The sequence below is a fragment of the Phyllobates terribilis genome, unplaced genomic scaffold (assembly GCF_046119375.1).
Source record: "Phyllobates terribilis strain yellow unplaced genomic scaffold, ASM4611937v1 Scaffold_27__1_contigs__length_16484149, whole genome shotgun sequence".
Lineage (NCBI taxonomy): Eukaryota > Metazoa > Chordata > Amphibia > Anura > Dendrobatidae > Phyllobates > Phyllobates terribilis.
Window position 1 is genome coordinate 15,591,331 of NW_027362787.1, and position 19,112 is coordinate 15,610,442.

A 19,112-nucleotide genomic window follows, 5' to 3' on the forward strand; every position below is an offset into this window, starting at 1 on the left:
GGAGATGTAACGAGTGCGGCGCCCCCCACTGGTGTCTCAGCGTATCATGTGTTGGGGAATAATAACTTATTGTCTGGTAAATGTGCTGATTCCTGTCAGTTGTGGTCGCTGAGTGCGTGTGATGGGATGTGGCTCCGTCCGTTATATTATATCACGTCTTATACCTATAATCTCTCGCTGATCGCAGGTGTCTGTCTTCACACTCAGATGAGATGGAACAAACTGACCATATAGAACTTTTTTTTTTTTTTCCAAATTCAAACCGAGCAATCCTATTGGGTGAGTATGAATGCAGTTACCATGGTGACAGAAGTAGCTGCAGATTTAAAGGGACAAGATACTAATATTGTACTAAAGTGTATTTTATTATATAGTTCACATAACTGACTGGGTACACCTTGGTGCTGGTGGGATGGCTTTTTTTAAATCAAAAACCGTGTTTACTAAGTACCCTATATTATATATATTCACTATTGCTTTTTACTTACTTATAGCAGGGTATATGTTCATATTGTTTCTATCCTAAGTGTGTCTATTTTCTAATAGAGACATGACCAGTCCTCTTTAGAATTTTATAGTGACCCCATTGAGGTCATGGACTGATATTGGGGATTGCAGAGTTGGGGCAAGGTGACAGGTGACAGTAAGTGACATCAAATGAAGGCTATGGTGCATACATAGTAAATCAGTCGTGTTATTCCACAGAAATGCTGTTCTATAAAACACAAAATATCTTCATATGATGAGGAGTTGTGTTGTGTTTTCATCATTTACATTCTAGCGTGGTGATCACATAAAATGTAAAATTCCTATTAAATAATTACTGAATGACAGTAGCCTGTATCCCTGGAGGACAAGTCATTTACCGGTTCACCGGGTTTGATGTTCTAATGCATTTAGATGTTTCAGTATTTGTATATATGTATATATATTTTTTTTCCCCCCTTAAGGGTATTCAAGCGCAAACGGTGGCAAACTTCTTCCTCGCCTTTGAAGCACAGCTTTCAGTTATTCCTGTCGTAAACAAGGTAAAAAGCTTCGAGCCGAGCGCGATCAGACTCCTTCAGTCCCGCAGCAGGTAAATCTGTGAACATCGCCGGCACTCCTGCTGTTCCTAGTACCGATCCCTCTGAGCGGCTGTGCAGTAATGAAGGAAGGATTCACCCCAAACTTGCTCGTCTTTTTTTTCGATTTCCAGTTCTGGTAATTAGTGATACACATGTGTATATCCAGTGGTCAACTCAAAACCTATGTATGGAAAATCAATTGTTTGTTGTATGCATCTCATTTGTAGGATGCACACTATTCATTTCAATATGGAGCGGAGTAGGAGGAGACTTTCATTACTGTCGCCCTTTACTTCCTCCCTGCTGATAGGAAATGCCATGCTGTTTGCGTGTGTCCTGTGATTACAGCAGCCTGCAACAGTTTTCAGGCGTGCACTCCCCGGCTCAGGCATCAAGCAGTAAATGATAACATTAAAACGCTGCTACCCCTTTGTTAGTCACTTTTTTATCTTCTTCCCCCTTCTGCGAATGCTATAGTCCGTTATTCTAGAACTGCTCTGAAAATGGTTCTCTCTGGAGTGTTGGGATTTGGGTTTAGGGTGGGTTATGGGAATTGAAGTTCAGATACTTTGTTCATATTTTTACTATGGAATTACTATGTCATGTATGTTATTTGAAAGATGGAATATTTGTAGTTGGAGTTTTTCAATAAAAATTATTTGATTAAAAAAAAAATATGAAATTAAAATTCCTCTGTCCTTGAGAAAGCATAGGATTTTACTAAGAGGTAAATTGCACGTTCCTTGTTTTCCAGGCGCTTTACATTTTTGCTAGTTTTGTACGATTACACAATCCCTTTTATAGGCCAGTGCCAGTTGTACATCTCTCCCTAAACTCTTGTTCACACTATATTTTAAGCCAGTTTTCTTATATGGTTTCTAGATGTTGTCCAGCTTTGATAAATAATTAGTATTTATACTTTTGCTTTTAGATAGACTTGAAGAAAGCAGATCCGGAAAGGGTGGAGAAACAAATTGAGAAGATGTTTGACGTTCCCGCTAGTGACTGTATCCGGGTACGATGCGCTCCAGATCAAAATCATTCCTGTAGGCAAATTTAACTCCGCTGTCTGCACCTTGTCTTTTTATTTTTTTCTACAAAATGTGGCTGGAAAAGGGGCAATGTAGCGAGGAATTTACATCAATTTTTGGTGTTAAAAAAAAGCAAAAAACTTTTGTGACGCATCATTTTTGCGCAAAAATGTGCAGCTTCCTATTTTACAGCACTCTTGCAACTTTTAGAAATTGGGCTTGGTAAGCCACACAGGTCTAAGAACGACGGGTGACGTTAAAAGTGGATAAAGATACACGGTGGCTCAGTGGTTAGCATTGTTGTTTTGCAGCACTGGGATCCTGGGTTCAAATCCCACCAAGGACGACATCTGCAAGAAGTTTGTATGTTCTCCCTGTGTTTGCGTGGGTTTCCTCCGGGTTCTCCGGTTTTCTCCCACACTCCAAAGACATACTGATAGGGAATGTAGATTGTGAGCCCCGATGGGGGCAGTGATGATAATGTCTGTAAAGTGCTGTGAAATTAATGGTGCTATATAAGTGAGTAAAATAAATAAAGATAGATGGAAGTGCTACATAAACATTTATCAAACATCGTGCAACACTTTGATACATTTGGCACAAATAATGGTAACACAACCACAAGCAAAACTGACCTGAGAAAGTCCCTTTATGATACATTTTTCAGAAAGAATTTGAAAGATTTAAAGCGTTAGAAATGAAGAAGATTATCCAATATCACCGAAAAAGGAAAAGTCTCCAGATGTCTTTATGCCGGATGCCGGTCTGTGTCCATACCTAAAGAAGAGCTGCCAAAAGAATGGGGAAGGAATCCTTTAGTAAACATAAATATCCATTGGGGTTTTAGGTGTTAAAAAAATGATCATATGAAAGATTTTGTGATCTGCGGTTACATGATTGTAATAACAACATTAAAGCCCCATTCAGATGTACAGGTTTTATCCATGAGAAACTGAGCAGAACGATATATAGGTTTGTGGGAGAAGATTCAGTATAAATTGTAATTTATTCATTAGATTTGAGAGTCCTCAGTGGTTGATACCTTTAATGGCTAACTGAAAAGATGATAACAAATTGCAAGCTTTCCAGACTACTCAGGCTTCTTCATCAGGCAGACCTGAGACCTGAGTAGTCTGGAAAGCCCGCAATTTGTTACCTTTTAATGGCTAACGGAAAAGATGGTATCAACCACTGAGGACTCTCAAATCTAAATACTCTTCTATCTACTGGCTAATACGGTACAAAGATAGATGTTTTTCCTGTATCAATTTATTCAGTGGAATCCTGCTGTTTGTACAGATGAGTCCAGTGGGCGGTCCTACTAATGATTGACAGCTATCTTTGCCTGCATGGTCATACAGGGAACTGTCAATCACTTAGTAGGACCGCCCACTGGACTAGTGTACATACGGCAGGACTTTTCACTGCATAAAATGCCAGTTTTGCTGACTCTCTTCCCACAGATATGTCTATCCGTCTGATCAACTTCTCTGCTCTACAACACCCCCTACAGATCTTATACCATTTCAACATGACAGGTCCCTTTAATCACCTGCAGATGACATAAGAAGCCATGTTCTGTGTGGCTTACGGAGGGGCTTGATTGCTTGTCAGCTTCAAACAGGTTTCATTTCTTCTGATTCGTTGTAGCCGAGTTCTAAACTGTATTAAGAAATTCATTTCTCTGTTTATTTCTACTAGATGTCGGGGAAGCTTGGAACAAATGTGGAAAGTGTTCTTCAAGAAGTTGTCAGGAGGCTTCCACCGTGAGTACGGACTAATGCGGCTCTATCCATCTTCTCTTTATTAAAGGGAACCTGTCACCTTGGAAAATGCTATGTACCTGCAGGTATAGGGTTAATCTGCAGATAAATATTGTTACAATGCTGCCCTGCCGCCTTATTGATAGTGTAGGTACCGGGAGAAAATTAACTTCTTTCCTCCCTGCAGCCGCCGGCCTTCACTCATCGTTGTGCACGGAGCGGCTACAGTCTTGGATCACAGCACCGCTCGCTATATCAGGGGCGACGGCTGTAAACCCGGCCCGGATTTTGATTGACAGCTTGCTCTGCACAGATGCGCTGCAGAACCACTTAGAATCTGAGTGAAGGAGTAGTATGTTCACAGATAGAGAATATGGCTCATCCACGTGCGGATCTGCTCCACGTCCGATTACATATTTGTGGGAGAAACCCTAGTGGCAGCCTCATATTTCTGACATGAATCCTCTAGCACTATTTGTGAACCTGCGGCTTCCAGCATAACTTGATGAGAGACCGTCAGTCTGCTGGGACCTGTAGTTTCACTACAGCAGGAGTGTCACAAGCTGCGGACCTCTGCTCACTCCAGCACTGGTCGGCATTTTCAGCACGTGAACGTCCGCTATGCTTTCTAGAGACACAAGGGTGTAGATAATTTTATCAAACCCTTGACTGTAAGTTTGAACACTAAGTGGATTATATTGTTCCCACAGTTTCAGTTTTGGACCATTTAAGGGGAATTTAAAGGGTTCTGGCCACTGATTTTCCTTAAAGGGGATCAGTATCCCTGTATGTCTTTGTATATACTTGATAAAGACCTATAACAGGTCGAAACGTTATGTGATGGCGGAATAAACTTTGTCTTTTTTAATTCATCACTCTGGACTGAACGCGGTTTACTTACCTTTATCCCCCTTAACAGGATGTCTTATTTTTGTGTTTTTGTCCCAAGATTGAAAAGGGCAGCCCTCTTAAAGCCCTGCTGTTTGACTCCACGTTTGATCACTACAGAGGCGTCGTAGCAGCATCGCCCTGTGTGGAGGTGACGTGTGTAAAGGCAATAAAATCGTGTCTGCCCACTCTGACAAGTGCTATGAAGTCAATGAGGTTGGCTTGGCATACTGACCCCAGAGGAAGTGCCAGCCGAAAAACTACGTTTTTTTTAAATAATTTTATTAGCCTTTCCCTCTGTCTTCACCAATCAGCCCTCTGTATTGATGATCAGATCAAAGATCTAGACAGGGATTGTCTCACGCTGCATCTCCTTCCTGATTGTATCACTGAGAAGACAGAAGCTGCCCCATCCCATTCTCCAAGAAATGCAGAACCCAATGCATCTGCTGTCCGTGATCCGCTTATTGTCAGAGGACATCATTAGGGACTGCATTTTCTCATTGCTTAAGAAATTGTTGGGGGATCCTGCTAATTGCTGAATAATAAAACTGCAGCACCACTCCATTTAAAGCAGTGTTTCCCAAACTCCAGTCCTCATGGCCCCCAACAGGTCAGGTTTTCAGGATTTCCTCAGTATTACACATGTGATGAAAGTATCATCAAGGAATCATGAATTCTCTCACCTGTGCAATACTATGGAAATCCTGAAGACATGACCTGTGGGGGCCGTGAGGACTGGAGTTTGGGAAACACTGATTTTAAAGGGACTGTCAGCACAGAATGACTGTTGAAACCAAGTACAAGCGCTCCGTGAATCACGGCGTGGGCCAGTCCTTTATATACACCTTCCCACCTGCTTGTTTTACCTCTGTCTCCTTCCTTCTCTGGTTCTATGAAGCCAGAGCTGTCAATCAAAGAAGAGGAGGGTGTGGATAGAGGGCAAACAAGCAGGTGGGAAGATAGATAGATAGATAGATAGATAGATAGATAGATAACATTGCAATACAATATATTGGTAAAAGCAAAGCACATATACTAAATGAGAACATATACTACACTTGATGTTAGCCAAAAGGCCGAGAAGCGATAACCTGAATTGGTTTTGGCCTATGACTGCACCCTGTCTTCAAGAAGGCACCCATTGTAGGGATAGGGACAAAGACTTCCCTTAGGAGGACATGTTGTTCATCAATAGTCATCTTAAAACCCACAACTTTACTGCTTGTTGCAGCTGCAGCCCAAGCGTGCATTTTTAATCTGCATGAGTCTGCCTATTTTCAAACATGCTCCCCTCCCCCCCCAATGTCCCATGTACCTGCAGACAAGGGGATGGGGAGAGGATAACTAATTAGTGAACAAACAAGCGGCGGTCCACCTTCTTCCTAGTCTGCAGGCTCCCTGCAGACTGTAGCTGACTGCAGAAGCACAGCCAGATAAAGGCTAGGAGCCCATTATGACACGTGCAATGATGTTCCATTCTTCCATTCTTCCATTATTCCATTGTTCCATTGTCCCATTCTCTTGCATTATTCCATTGTTCCATTCACTCATTACATCTATTGCAAGCAATCTATCTGCCTGGGTGAAAACCAATAGGATGCTCTGATTGACAGACATAGGTAGCACTTTAAAACAACATCTCAGACCAAACTTTTTTTATCTTTTTTTCATCCACAGATAGAAAATTAAAGAAGTCAGTGCTCCACCAGAGGGAGCCAGCATTTCACTAAAGAAATCGTAACGGCCCCCACATTTTTTTTAAATGCGTGGTACTTAGCAACACCCAACTGATGGGACAGTTGAATTAAAAGAGTAGCAGCTGATAACAAGGCCACTGATTAGGTATATGGTGTATGTGCAAAGGTGTAGCAAAGGACAAATGCATTATTGCAGCTTATATCAGAAAGGAAGGGATAGAAAGATAGATAGATAGATAGATAGATAGATTGGATGGATGGAGGGGCATATACACCTATCCAGGATGGATGGATGGATGGCGGGGCATATACACCTACCCAGGATGGATGGATGTATGGATAGAGGGGCATATACACCTACCGAGGATGGATGGATGAATGTAAAAGCATATACATCTACCCAGGATGGATGGCTGGAGGGGCATTTACACCTACCCAGGATGGATGGATGTAGGGCCATTTACACCTACCCAGGATGGATGGATGCAGGGGCATAAACACCTACCCAGGATGCATGGATGGACGCATGGGGCTGAAGGGGGGGCAGGCTGGACACGTGGGGACATGGATGGACGCATGAGGCTGAAGGGGGGGCAAGTTGGACACGTGGGGACATGGATGGACACTTGGAGCTGAAGGGGGGGGCAGGCTGGACACGTGGGGACATGGATGGACGCATGGGGCTGAAGGGAGCAGGCTGGACTCGTGGGGACATGGATGGACGCATGGGGCTGAAGGGGGGGCAGGCAGGACACGTGGAGACATGGATGGACGCATGGGGCTGAAGGGGGGGCAAGCTGGACACGTGGGGACATGGATGGATGCATGGGGCTGAAGGGGGGCAGGCTGGACACGTGGGAACCTGGATAGATGCATGGGGCTGAAGGGAGGGCAGGCTGGACAATTGGGGACATGGATGGACGCATGGGGCTGAAGGGGGGGCAGGCTGGACACGTGGGAACATGGATGGACGCATGGGGCTGAAGGGGGGGCAGGCTGAACACGTGGGGACATGGATGGACGCATGGGGCTGAAGGGGGGGCAGGCTGGACACGTGGAGACATGGATGGACGTATGGGGCTGAAGGGAGCAGGCTGGACTCGTGGGGACATGGATGGACGCATGGGGCTGAAGGGGGGGCAGGCTGGACACATGGTGACATGGATGGACACATGGGGCTGAAGGGGGGGCAGGCTGGACACGTGGGGACATGGATGGACGCATGGGGCTGAAGGGAGCAGGCTGGACTCGTGGGGACATGGATGGACGCATGGGGCTGAAGGGGGGGCAGGCTGGACACGTGGAGACATGGATGGACGCATGGGGCTGAAGGGGGGGCAGGCAGGACACGTGGAGACCTGGATGGACACATGGGGCTGAAGGGGGGGCAGGCTGGGCACGTGGTGACATGGATGGACGCATGGAGCTGAAGGGGGGGCAGACCTGGACATGTGGAGACATGGATGGACCCATGGGGCTGAAGGGGGGGCAGGCTGGACACGTGGAGACATGGATCGTCGCATGGGGCTGAAGGGGGGCAGGCTGGACACATGGGGACCTGGATGGACGCATGGGGCTGAAGGGGGGGCAGGCTGGACACGTGGGGACCTGGATGGATGCATGGGGCTGAAGGGGGGGCAGGATGGACACGTGGGTACCTGGATGGACGCATGGGGTGAAGGGGGGGCAGGCTGGACACATGGGGACAAGGATGGACGCATGGGGCTGAAGGGAGGTCAGGCTGGACACGTGGGGACATGGATGGACGCATGGGGCTGAAGGGGGGGCAGGCTGGACACGTGGGGACCTGGATGGATGCATGGGGCTGAAGGGGGGGCAGGCTGGACACGTGGGGACCTGGATGGATGCATGGGGCTGAAGGGGGGGCAGGCTGGACACGTGGGGACTTGGATGGACGCATGGGGCTGAAGGGGGGCAGGCTGGACACATGGGGACCTGGATGGACGCATGGGGCTGAAGGGGGGGCAGGCTGGACACGTGGGGACCTGGATGGATGCATGGGGCTGAAGGGGGGCAGGCTGGACACGTGGAGACCTGGATGGACGCATGGGGCTGAAGGGGGGGCAGGATGGACACGTGGGGACCTGGATGGATGCATGGGGCTAAAGGGGGGGCAGGCTGGACACGTGGGGACCTGGATGGATGCATGGGGCTAAAGGGGGGGCAGGCTGGACACGTGGGGACCTGGATGGACGCATGGAGGTGAAGGGGGGCAAGTTGGACACGTGGGGACCTGGATGAACGCATGGAGGTGAAGGGGGGCAAGCTGGACACGTGGGGACCTGGATAGATATATGGGGTGGGGTGGGATGCATATATGGGGGGGCTAGGATGGATATATATAAATCAAAACTGTTAGATATATATATATATTTATATATATATGATATAGATATATATAGATATATGGGACAGAATGGATATATGAAGGGGGGCAGGCTGGACACATGGAGGCCAGGATGGATATATGGGAGGGGCATAGGTTGCAAAGGATGCTCACCAGAGGGATATATTCCTGAAAAGGAGTCAATCATAATCAGTGTCCCGGGATTACGGCTCCAAAAATGAATTAAAGGGTTATTCCCATCTTCATAGATATTGTAAAAACCTGCACTTTTGCAATTTACTGCTTCTTGACATTTGCAGCCGTTCTTGAGATATTAACACTTTTCTTTTGTTTACAGATCGTTGCCTAGGAGACTGACCACCGCTGCTGTCTCGATAATAACCACTGTGCTGAAGTTGGCTGGGATTGGGAGGTAACAGCGCGCTCCAGCAAACCTGGCCCAGATTACTGATATATCCATTATTTGATGCATCTACCTTAAAAGCCTTGATTTGCTCTGTGATGGCAGAACACATGAGAACTATGCGGCTTTCCTTCTTTTCCTCGTCCACCGAATCCTTATCTTCAGACAGTGTCCGGTGTTGAGACGCCTTTTTCTTCTCCTCTTCTAACTTCTTCTGCTTCTGCTGAAATAGTTTCATCATCTTGTAGACCTCTCGGAAGAATTCGTCCACCTCGGCTTCCATGCTTTCTCCGTTCAGGTCAAGGAAAGTGCCGTCGATCCACCTGGAAGCGTGAGATTTTTCAAGACATATTTTGATAAGTTTCATGTTTTTAGCTCATCTATTACTGTTTATTCTGCTTTTTTTCTCTTCTACATCTATGGCTATGGTTGTCCCATAAATAATGTTTAATCACCTATCCACAAGGTTGTTGATAAATGTCTGATCACTGGGAGTCCGACTGCTGCAGCCCCCAGCAGTTTTGAAAGCGGTGGTCCTAGATACAGCTTTGTGAATGAAGCATGTGTGCATCTATGGGAGTGATGGTTACGCATGCGCATGACTGCTCCCATAGACATGAATGGAGTGCTGGCTATGCATGCGCACGATCACTCCATTCACACAGCAGACTTTGGAACCTCTGTCCTCAGTATTAGAGCACCCCTACCGATCATACATTTATCTCTTATTTTGCAGAAGGGATTGTCTGGCTTTGGGGTACAAGTCTACAGTCTATGTAACTGCAGACTTGTAAATCCTCACATTGCACGCACTGCGAGGATTTTCCGGTGCCGGGAACGGGCTGTTATGTGACCACAAGTATGTGATTTGCATACTTCTGACCACATTCCGACTAGACGTGTCTGGCTCCACTCAATGTGCTTGCATTGAGCAAGGCCGGATATGTCTAGTTGGGATGTGACCGTATATATGCAAATCACATACTTGCTGTCACACGCCTGTGCTCCCGATGCTGGAGAATCCTTATTACGCGCACAGTACACATGCTGTGAGGATTCACATGTCTGCAGTCACATGGAGTGACTGCAGACTTGTGCCCCAAGGCCGGACAGCCCTTTAATAACACATAATCCCCTTGTAATATATGCAAGACTTTTGGCGCTTGGTTATTTCCAGGACCGAAGAACAGTGATGGGGACAGAACGATTGGTTATTAGATATACTTTGTCCCTATAACATTACAAGGGGCGAAGTGCTGTAGTTAAAGATGATTTTTTGCTGCTATAAATGATTAGTTCCCAACGAATTAGTGTTTTGCTTGTTCATCGGGTGATTACAGGCACATTTACACGGGCTGATAATTGGGAATGATTATCAGCTTGTTTAAATGCGCCATTTACTCTCCACTTCAGATCACGTATGGTGTTAATAAATAACGGCATGCCAAGAGTTAACTCAGAATTCCCCAATGGGGTGCATATACTTTTTTTCAGTTTTTTGCCATTTGTAAATCAGTGCAAAAAGTTTCTGGTAAGGTTCAATGTTGACTTTTGAAGAATCCAGCTGAGGGTATGTTGTAAGGTCCCATTTATACAGTGCTTCTTCTTTGTTAATATAAGCCACCGCCTCCTCTGCGTCTGCTATTCGCTTCTGTACAGTCCTCACATCTGTCACTTACTGAAACCAGGCACAATACACAGATAAGTAAAGGGTTAACCGGACTGCCTCCATTAAAGAAAATGAGTTAGACATTCACAAGTTACAGTATGAGACTGACTTCTCACCGGTGAACTTTACTTCTCGTTTGCAGAATACAGACTCCTATATGCTCCACTTTATAGACAGCTGATGTCAGAGGTGTAACTTTCAGGCCTTTCAGGCCTATTGGACGCATGGCGTTTCAGACCTATTGGAAGCAATGTTTTTCAGGCCTATTGGACGTAACGCGTTTCAGGCCTATTGGACGCAACGCGTTTCAGGCCTATTGGACGCAATGCGTTTCAGGCCTATTGGACGCAACGCGTTTCAGGCCTATTGGACGCAACACATTTCAGGCCTAGTGGATGCTTTCATACGCCAGTGCTCAGGTGTGACGACTGCCTCTGACCTGCCTTTGTTTGACTGCACTTCAGGTTAAGCACTAGGGACTGCCTCTATAAAGACTGTTCTGGCTGATAATGGTGGTCAGTCGGGTTTATGTTTTTTTCATAGTTTTTTTTGTATAGAAAAAATAATGCTGCAGTCAAGGGCGTAACTACAGTGCGTGCAGGGGTTGCAGTCACATCTGGAGCTAAGGGGGGCTCAAAAGGTCTCTTTGACTCATATGAGAAGATCACTACTATTAAAGACCTGCAATAGTTGGGGGCCCTAATGGAGATTTTGCATTGAAGCTTCAGGTTACACTATTGGCTGTAGTCTCAATATTTTTGATTCTTGCCTTTAAAAAGGGATAGAACCCCCCCAAAAGAAACAACACAAAAAAAGCCTAATGCAACTCCAAACCGGAGTTGGGGAGCATTTTATAACTACTTCCCAGGAACGCTCGTTTAAGGATAATTGTGCAGTATAAATAGGCTGCCAATCACCGACGAATGGCCAAACACTTGATCGTCGGGTGAAATGATCTTTTGTGTTGCACAAAAAAATTATCGTTCACGACAACCATGATGCGTTTTGGGTAAAAAGAATCTGTACAAATATGAAAAGAGTCTTAAAGTAATGAAAATAAGAAGAGGGAAAACTATAACACAGCCTGTGACTATCATACCTGCTGCATCATATCCAGCTCAGAGTACTCTGCAAATTCTTCCATCCGACGCAAAAGTTTCTCCAGTTCCAGCATAAGCTTCTCTCTTTTCCCCAGCAGCTCGCCCTCTCCTTTACACTTGGCGTTTTCAATCAGCTTTTAGAAAGGAACAGTTATCAAAAAACGCTCCCAGAGCGCCCCGTTTAATTACCTGGACACTGCAGGGGGCTGCTGCTTCATTGGGGCTGGCACCCGAGACCCCATTTTCATCAAACACTGGGTTGATATTTTTTGGCCACAGTAACACTGTTGAGTTCAGGATGATATCTTCAGGTACAAATAAATGAACATCTAGAAGATAACTCATCCTCCGCTGACACTCCTAAAATGAAACAAATGAAACTCACTATGTATTAATGTATCTAGCACCTACAATCACAGGGGTTGCACCAATTATATTTTTTCCAAAAACTTAGGTTATAAAATTATACTGATGCTCCACAACTACAGTTCCCTCCATCGGTTTGTGTTCTTCCTGCTCTATGTGGACATGTGATTTCTGTAGCCAATCACTGGCTGGAGCAGGTTACCACCGTAGTCACTGATAGGCTGCAGCAATCACATGATCATGTTGGGGATCTCATCACTGAAACCTGGAGGGGGACTGGTAAGTATAGCTAGTATGACATGACCTATATATGGAAAAATACATATTAACCAGGACACAAGAAATATCGGAATAATCCTATATATTATGTTTTACACTAATTATACCCAGGGACGTACTGTACGTACAGCAATTCGGGACTTTAGCTCTACCAGGCTTTTATTCTTCGCCTGCTCCACAAGCGCAATCTCCTCTATTACATCTTCAGTAGTTTCAGGAGCCTTTAACGCTTGTTCCTTGATTTTCTCAAATTCCATGCAGATCCTAAGCGAAGCAAAGATTATTACACACAGGGGCATCTCACTAAATTAGAATATCATCAAAAAGTTAATTTATTTTAGTTCTTCAATACAAAAAGTGAAACTCCTATATCATATAGAGTCATTACAAACAGAGGGATCTATTTCAAGTGTTTATTTCTGTTAATGTTGATGATTATGGCTTACAGCCAATGAAAACACAAAAGTTATTATCTCAGTAAATTAGAATACTTTATAGCAACAGATTTAAAATGTTTTTAAAATCTGAAATGTTGTCCTACTGAAATGTATGGTCAGTAAATGCCCTCAATACTTGGTCTGGGCTCCTTTTGCATCAATTACTGCATCAATGCGGCAATGTGGCATGGAGGCGATCAGCCTGTGGCCCTGCTGAGGGGTTATGGAAGCCCAGGTTGCTTTGATAGCAGCCTCCAGCTCGTCTGCATTGTTGGGTCTGATGTCTCTCATCTTCCTCTTGACAGTACCCCATAGATTCTCTATAATAGATTCTCTATGGGGTTAAGGTCAGGCGAGTTTACTGGCCAATCAAGCACAGTGATACTGTTGTGTGTAAACCAGGTATTGGTACTTTTGGCAGTGTGGACAGGGGCCAAGTCCTGCTGGAGAATGACATTTCCATCTCCAAAAAGCAGAGGGAAGCATGAAGTGCTCTAAAATTTCCTGGTAGACGGCTGCGCTGACTTTGGTCTTGATAAAACACAGTGGACCTACACCAGCAGATGACATGGCTCCCCAAACCATCACTGATGGTGGAAACTTCACACTAGACCTCCAGCAGCTTGGATTGTGGCCTCTCCACTCTTCCTCCAGACTCTGAGACCTTGTGGAGTGTGTCAATGATTGCCTTCTGGACATCTGTCAAGTCACCAGTCTTCCCAATAATTGTGGAGCCTACTGAAACAGACTAAGGGACCTTTTTAAAAGCTTAGGAAGCCTTTGCAGGTGTATTTGTTAATTATTTTAATTTACTGAGATAATGACTTTTGTGTTTTCATTGGCTGTAAGCCATAATCATCAACATTAACAGAAATAAACACGTGAAATAGATCACTCTGTTTGTAATGACTCTATATAATATATGAATTTAAATTTTTGTATTGAAGAACTGAAATAAATTTACTTTTTGATGATATTCTAATTTAGTGAGATGCACCTGTATATTATATACTGGAATGTGATGATATTTTATGGTATCATAAGTAAAGTAATGTGAGATTCTTAACTTTTACTGTAGCATCAGCATCTATAACTCACTGTATGAAATCATAGCAGAAGTAGCACTTGACCTTGACCCCAAGGACCCCTGAACGGCACATGGCAGGTAGAGGCCCATTACAGATTATTTTTTTCTATTGTGAAACCTCCTTGAATCCAGGATTTTACTCACTCTTCATTCTCCAATCTGTGATTTGTCACCAGTCTATCTAGTAATATATTTGCAAAACTTTTTGCTTTGTCAGCCAGGCCTTGCTTTAAGTCATCGTAGTCGAGGTGTACCATGGTGAAGTAAGCGCGGGTGGGCAGTCCCATGATATCTCTGGCCAGGGTGTGAAATTCTTCTATAAACTGGAATACAAATATAAATCAGTCTCGTTTACCCTTGAGATTTCTGATTTGACCCTCAATTATTATCGGACACGTTGCACCCCTCGCTCTGTAGGACTTAGGACAGTATTGATTCTAATGGGAATGGTAAGAAAATGATTCCTGCAACTTAGTCCTCGTTGCTGTGTCCACCCGACAACAGCTGTGATCAGCTTATTGTCAAGGGACCCTTCAAACGAACCAAAGGGGGTCCCCGTAAAGTGAACCTGTCAGGTCCTTCAGGCATGCCAAATTCCTGCATTGACATCCACGGTATATATCTGGCAAAAATGTTTCTACCTTAAAAGACTAAACTTTTTATGTGCCGGCCGTCATATGCAAATTGGGCATGTTAAATTAAGTATTATACACCTGTCTTGGGTATCCGAGCTCTGCTTCCTTCACTTCGGTCTGCTGCCCCGTGCTGTGCTCCACGTCAGGTTTTACAGGTTGTCCTGTGCAGCTCAGTGACATAATCTCCTAAATCCTATTTATGGACCATTAGGACACACACCTGGGTCTTAGGATCGAGTTTTTAGACTTTTGTTTGGTGTGCTCCACCTTCTGCGTTAACTTTCTTCCATTCCTACTGGGTTACGCTACATCCATCCTGCAGCTCCCAAGATTCCTGAGTGCCAATTCCTTGCTGCTCATGTGCCTTCCTGCTTGCCACACCAACACCCGGGGTCCGTGTGCCCACCCAGACCCGAGGCTTAGAAGATCCACCTCGCCAGGTGAGACTAAGATGCCATGATTTGGGTGTGATCACAGCATCTGAGGTTGGATTTGTTTGTGGGAAGTGACGTCCCGCTGGACTAGTCCTAGATAACTTGCATAAGATGAACGGCGCATAAGCAGTCGATTTTTACTAGAAACATCAAAGCCAGTGTTGCTGTGCAGGGATGAGTCAATTTAATGACGGTTCGAGATAATATGCAAGAAGGTCCAATATGTAAAAAAAAAAAAAAACACATTATGATCACACATACAGTACAGACCAAAAGTTTGGACACACCTTCTCATTTAAAGATTTTTCTGTATTTTCATGACTATGAAAATTGTACATTCACATTGAAGGCATCAAAACTATGAATTAACACATGTGGAATTATATACTTAACAAAAAAGTGTGAAACAACTGAAAATATGTCTTATATTCTAGGTTCTTCAAAGTAGCCACCTTTTGCTTTGATGACTGCTTTGCACACAGTTTCTACTTTCTCTGCGGCTGAACCATCCACCAGCCAGCTGAAGCTTTCAACTATCAAATAATATAACAGAATTTATAGTTGTATCTAGACTCATCTTAATATCGGGCGGAGAAAACTTTCAAAGAGGATTATACAGCTGATCGGACATGGATTTTTGAAAGCGAGTTCTCTGGCTTCATCAGGTCTAAGAAATCAATTTGATAATCTACATTTATATGGTGAAATCTAGAGACAGATCCTCTTTGCAGTGCTTGTTAGACCAATGATATATAGTATTTCTGCATGATAATGTCTGATAGATGAGGATCACACCTCTGGGAACCCCTAACACTGAGTTCAATGGCTTTTGGAAAGGTATCAGGATCAAAGCGTCCACAGGAATATCACGCTGCAAGCGCCGGCAGGAGATTTCTGATTGTGATTGTTCCATCCCTTTAATACTAGATTCACGTCCAGCTTCCCATATGTTCCATCGCTTTAATACTTACGATTCACGTCCAGCTTACTGTATGTACCATTCTTTTAATTATTCGCGGCCAGCTTACCATGTGTACCATCCCTTTAATGACTCACGTCCAGCTTACCCTATGTACCATCCCTGTAATGACTCATGTCCAGCTTACCGTATGTACCATGCCTTTAATGATTCGCAGCCAGCTTACCGTATGTACCATCCCTTTAAAGACTCACGTCCTGCTTACTGTATGTATCATCCCTATAATGATTCACGTCCAGCTTACCGTAAGTACCATCCCTTTAATGACTCACATCCTGCTTACTGTATGTACCATCCCTATAATGATTCACGTCCAGCTTACAGTATGTACCATCCCTTTAATGACTCACGTCCAGCTTACCGTATGTACCATCCCTTTAATGATTCACGTCCAGCTTACCATATGTACCATCCCTTTAATGACTCATGTCCAGCTTTCCGTATGTATCATTCTTTTAATGATTCACGTCCCGCTTACCGTAGGCTTGGAAATGCCTGAATGGCTGGTGTAGATTGTGGCTGACGGCCTCCTTCAGCTTCAGCGCGGCAGAATCAAAGATGTAATCAGGGAGTTTGGCCTCGATGATCTGAACCGTGTTACTACCAGAAAGCCACGGCTGCACCGTCTGAATATTCTGGACAAAGAAGAACGTTCTATAAAGTGACATGAATACTGCAGAAGTCTCTAATATAAACCCCCTGAACATCCACCTATTTTGATATAAATAAATCAAAAACTCCATACAAAGCTCCATATCCTCAGCATAGACATGAAATAAAAGCTGCCATGCTGTGTATCCTCAGTGGCCACTAAAGGGAGCTTAAAGGGCATCTGTCACCCCAAAAATTCAGATTTAACCACTTATACATTTAAAGCGCACCTGTCAGCAGGATTGAGCTCAGTAAAACACATACATTGTTAGGTGGGTGCCACTACACTGATTAAAATGATAACTTAGTTGATTAAATCCGTCCTGTGGTTCTTGTGTAACCTTTACTTTCAGTTTGGAGATAATGATACGCTCGTGCTCCGGGGCGGCCTGTGGGGGGCGCTCTATCTGGTGCTCTGCTTACATATTCATCTGTATGCTCTTATGACAGCTCACTGTGCCTTCACTGACCTGCCTCCTCTTTTACATAATGCATCTAGTAGTGCGGGGCTAGGTAAAATAGGAGGCAGGTCAGTGGACGATCAGTGAGCTGTCATAAGAGCATACACATGAATATGTAAGCAGAGCACCAGATAGAGTGCCCCCACACGCCGCCCCGGAGCATAAGCGTATCATTATTTCCAAACTGAAAGTAAAGATTACACAAGAACCACAGGACGAATTTCATCAACTAAGGTATCATTTTACTCTGTGTAATGTCGCCCTCCTGACAGTGTATGTGGTTTACTGAGCACACTCCTGCTGACAGGTGAACTTTAATAGGGGACTGGAGTGGAGAGCCATCCCTTCATGGGGGCCCACCGGAGGATTCTCCATTTCTCCTGTTGGCCAGTCCGAGCCTGTAAAAGTGTTTATGCTACCCAACTCTTCTACTTATAATTCTCATATATTTTTGCAATGTGTATTACAAAGTCAATATACTCGTTGTCCTATCCCTGCATGGGGGCCCACCGGAGGATACTGCTGCGGACGCTCATATACTAGGTGACGGCCAATAGCAATTGTAAATCAGCCAGTACTATATTTTTTTTTTGCTATGATATTCCAAAATGGTGGCAGCAAATTTCCAATTTTTTTTACTGCAGTTTTTACCTGTGAGCCACACATGTAACTACTATAAAAAGTAAGTTGTCAGCATTGAAAAAAAAATCCTGATACCTGAAGGGTCTTGGAGATCCGAGTTAATATAAATAGTACAACTTCTTCTACGTCCTGGAAGCTTGGATAGAAATCCATTTTCTCGTCATCAAATGTAAGTTGCATTTTGAAGATTGGTAAAAATTGCACGTCTATCAGGTCAAATAAACGGACAAAAGTTTCTACAGTTTTCTGCAGAAGGTCTCTCACCTGTGGGGGGAGAAATCAGCAAGTATATATTAGTGTTTATAAGGAGAAAAAATACATGACTACGAGAGTGGTGCAGAAAACAGGGAGACGGACTGGGCCATAAGAGAAGAAAGCTGAGTGACAACATTTACTGTGGGTGGGAAATCCTTAATCCCTTCAGGACCGGATCATTTTTTGTTTTGCATTTTTTCCTTTCCGTCTTCAAAAAGCCATACATTTTTCATTTTTCCATTGATATAGCTGCAAGAGGCTATGTAATGTGTTGTAGCTTAAACCCTTCCCAACATATGACATATTGTTATGCCATGTTCCTGTAGATGTGCAAAATTTGGACCTGGGCCCCCACCAGCATGTTGGTCAGATTTATGGGCCCTTATAGCATTCTAGATCCGATAATGATGCGCGTGTTCGCCCTTGCCTTGGATGTTTCCTGTAATAATCTCCCCCATCGTAGCTCTAGCCCCATCCTATAATAATGTCTCTCATTCTAGGCCCCTTCCTGGTATAATGTTCCCCTTCCTGCGCCCCTTCCTGTTATAATATCCCCTATCCTGGGCCTCTTCCTGTTATAATATCCACCTTCTGTGTATAATACCGCCCATCCTGAGCCCCTTTCAGCAATAACGTCCCAATCCTGGGCTCCTTCCTGGTATAATGTCCTTGGTCCAGGGCCTCTTACTGTAATAATGTCCCCCATCCTGGCCCCTTCCTGTAACAATGTCCCCTATCCTAGTATAATATCCCACATCCTATAACAATGTCTTCCATCCTGGTATCCTGTCCCCCATCCTAGGCCCCATTCTGGTATAATGACCTCCATCATTGTGCCCTTCCTGGTGTAATGTCCTTCATCCTGGCCCATGTCATGGTATAATGATCCCCATTCTG

At 44.4% G+C, this 19,112-nt stretch overlaps 1 pseudogene; it reads right to left on the minus strand.

The window, feature by feature from the left end:
• Window positions 1–5,738: 5,738 nt before the first annotated feature.
• LOC141178062 (U2 spliceosomal RNA) lies at window positions 5,739–5,840 on the minus strand (annotated as a pseudogene).
• Window positions 5,841–19,112: the final 13,272 nt, after the last annotated feature.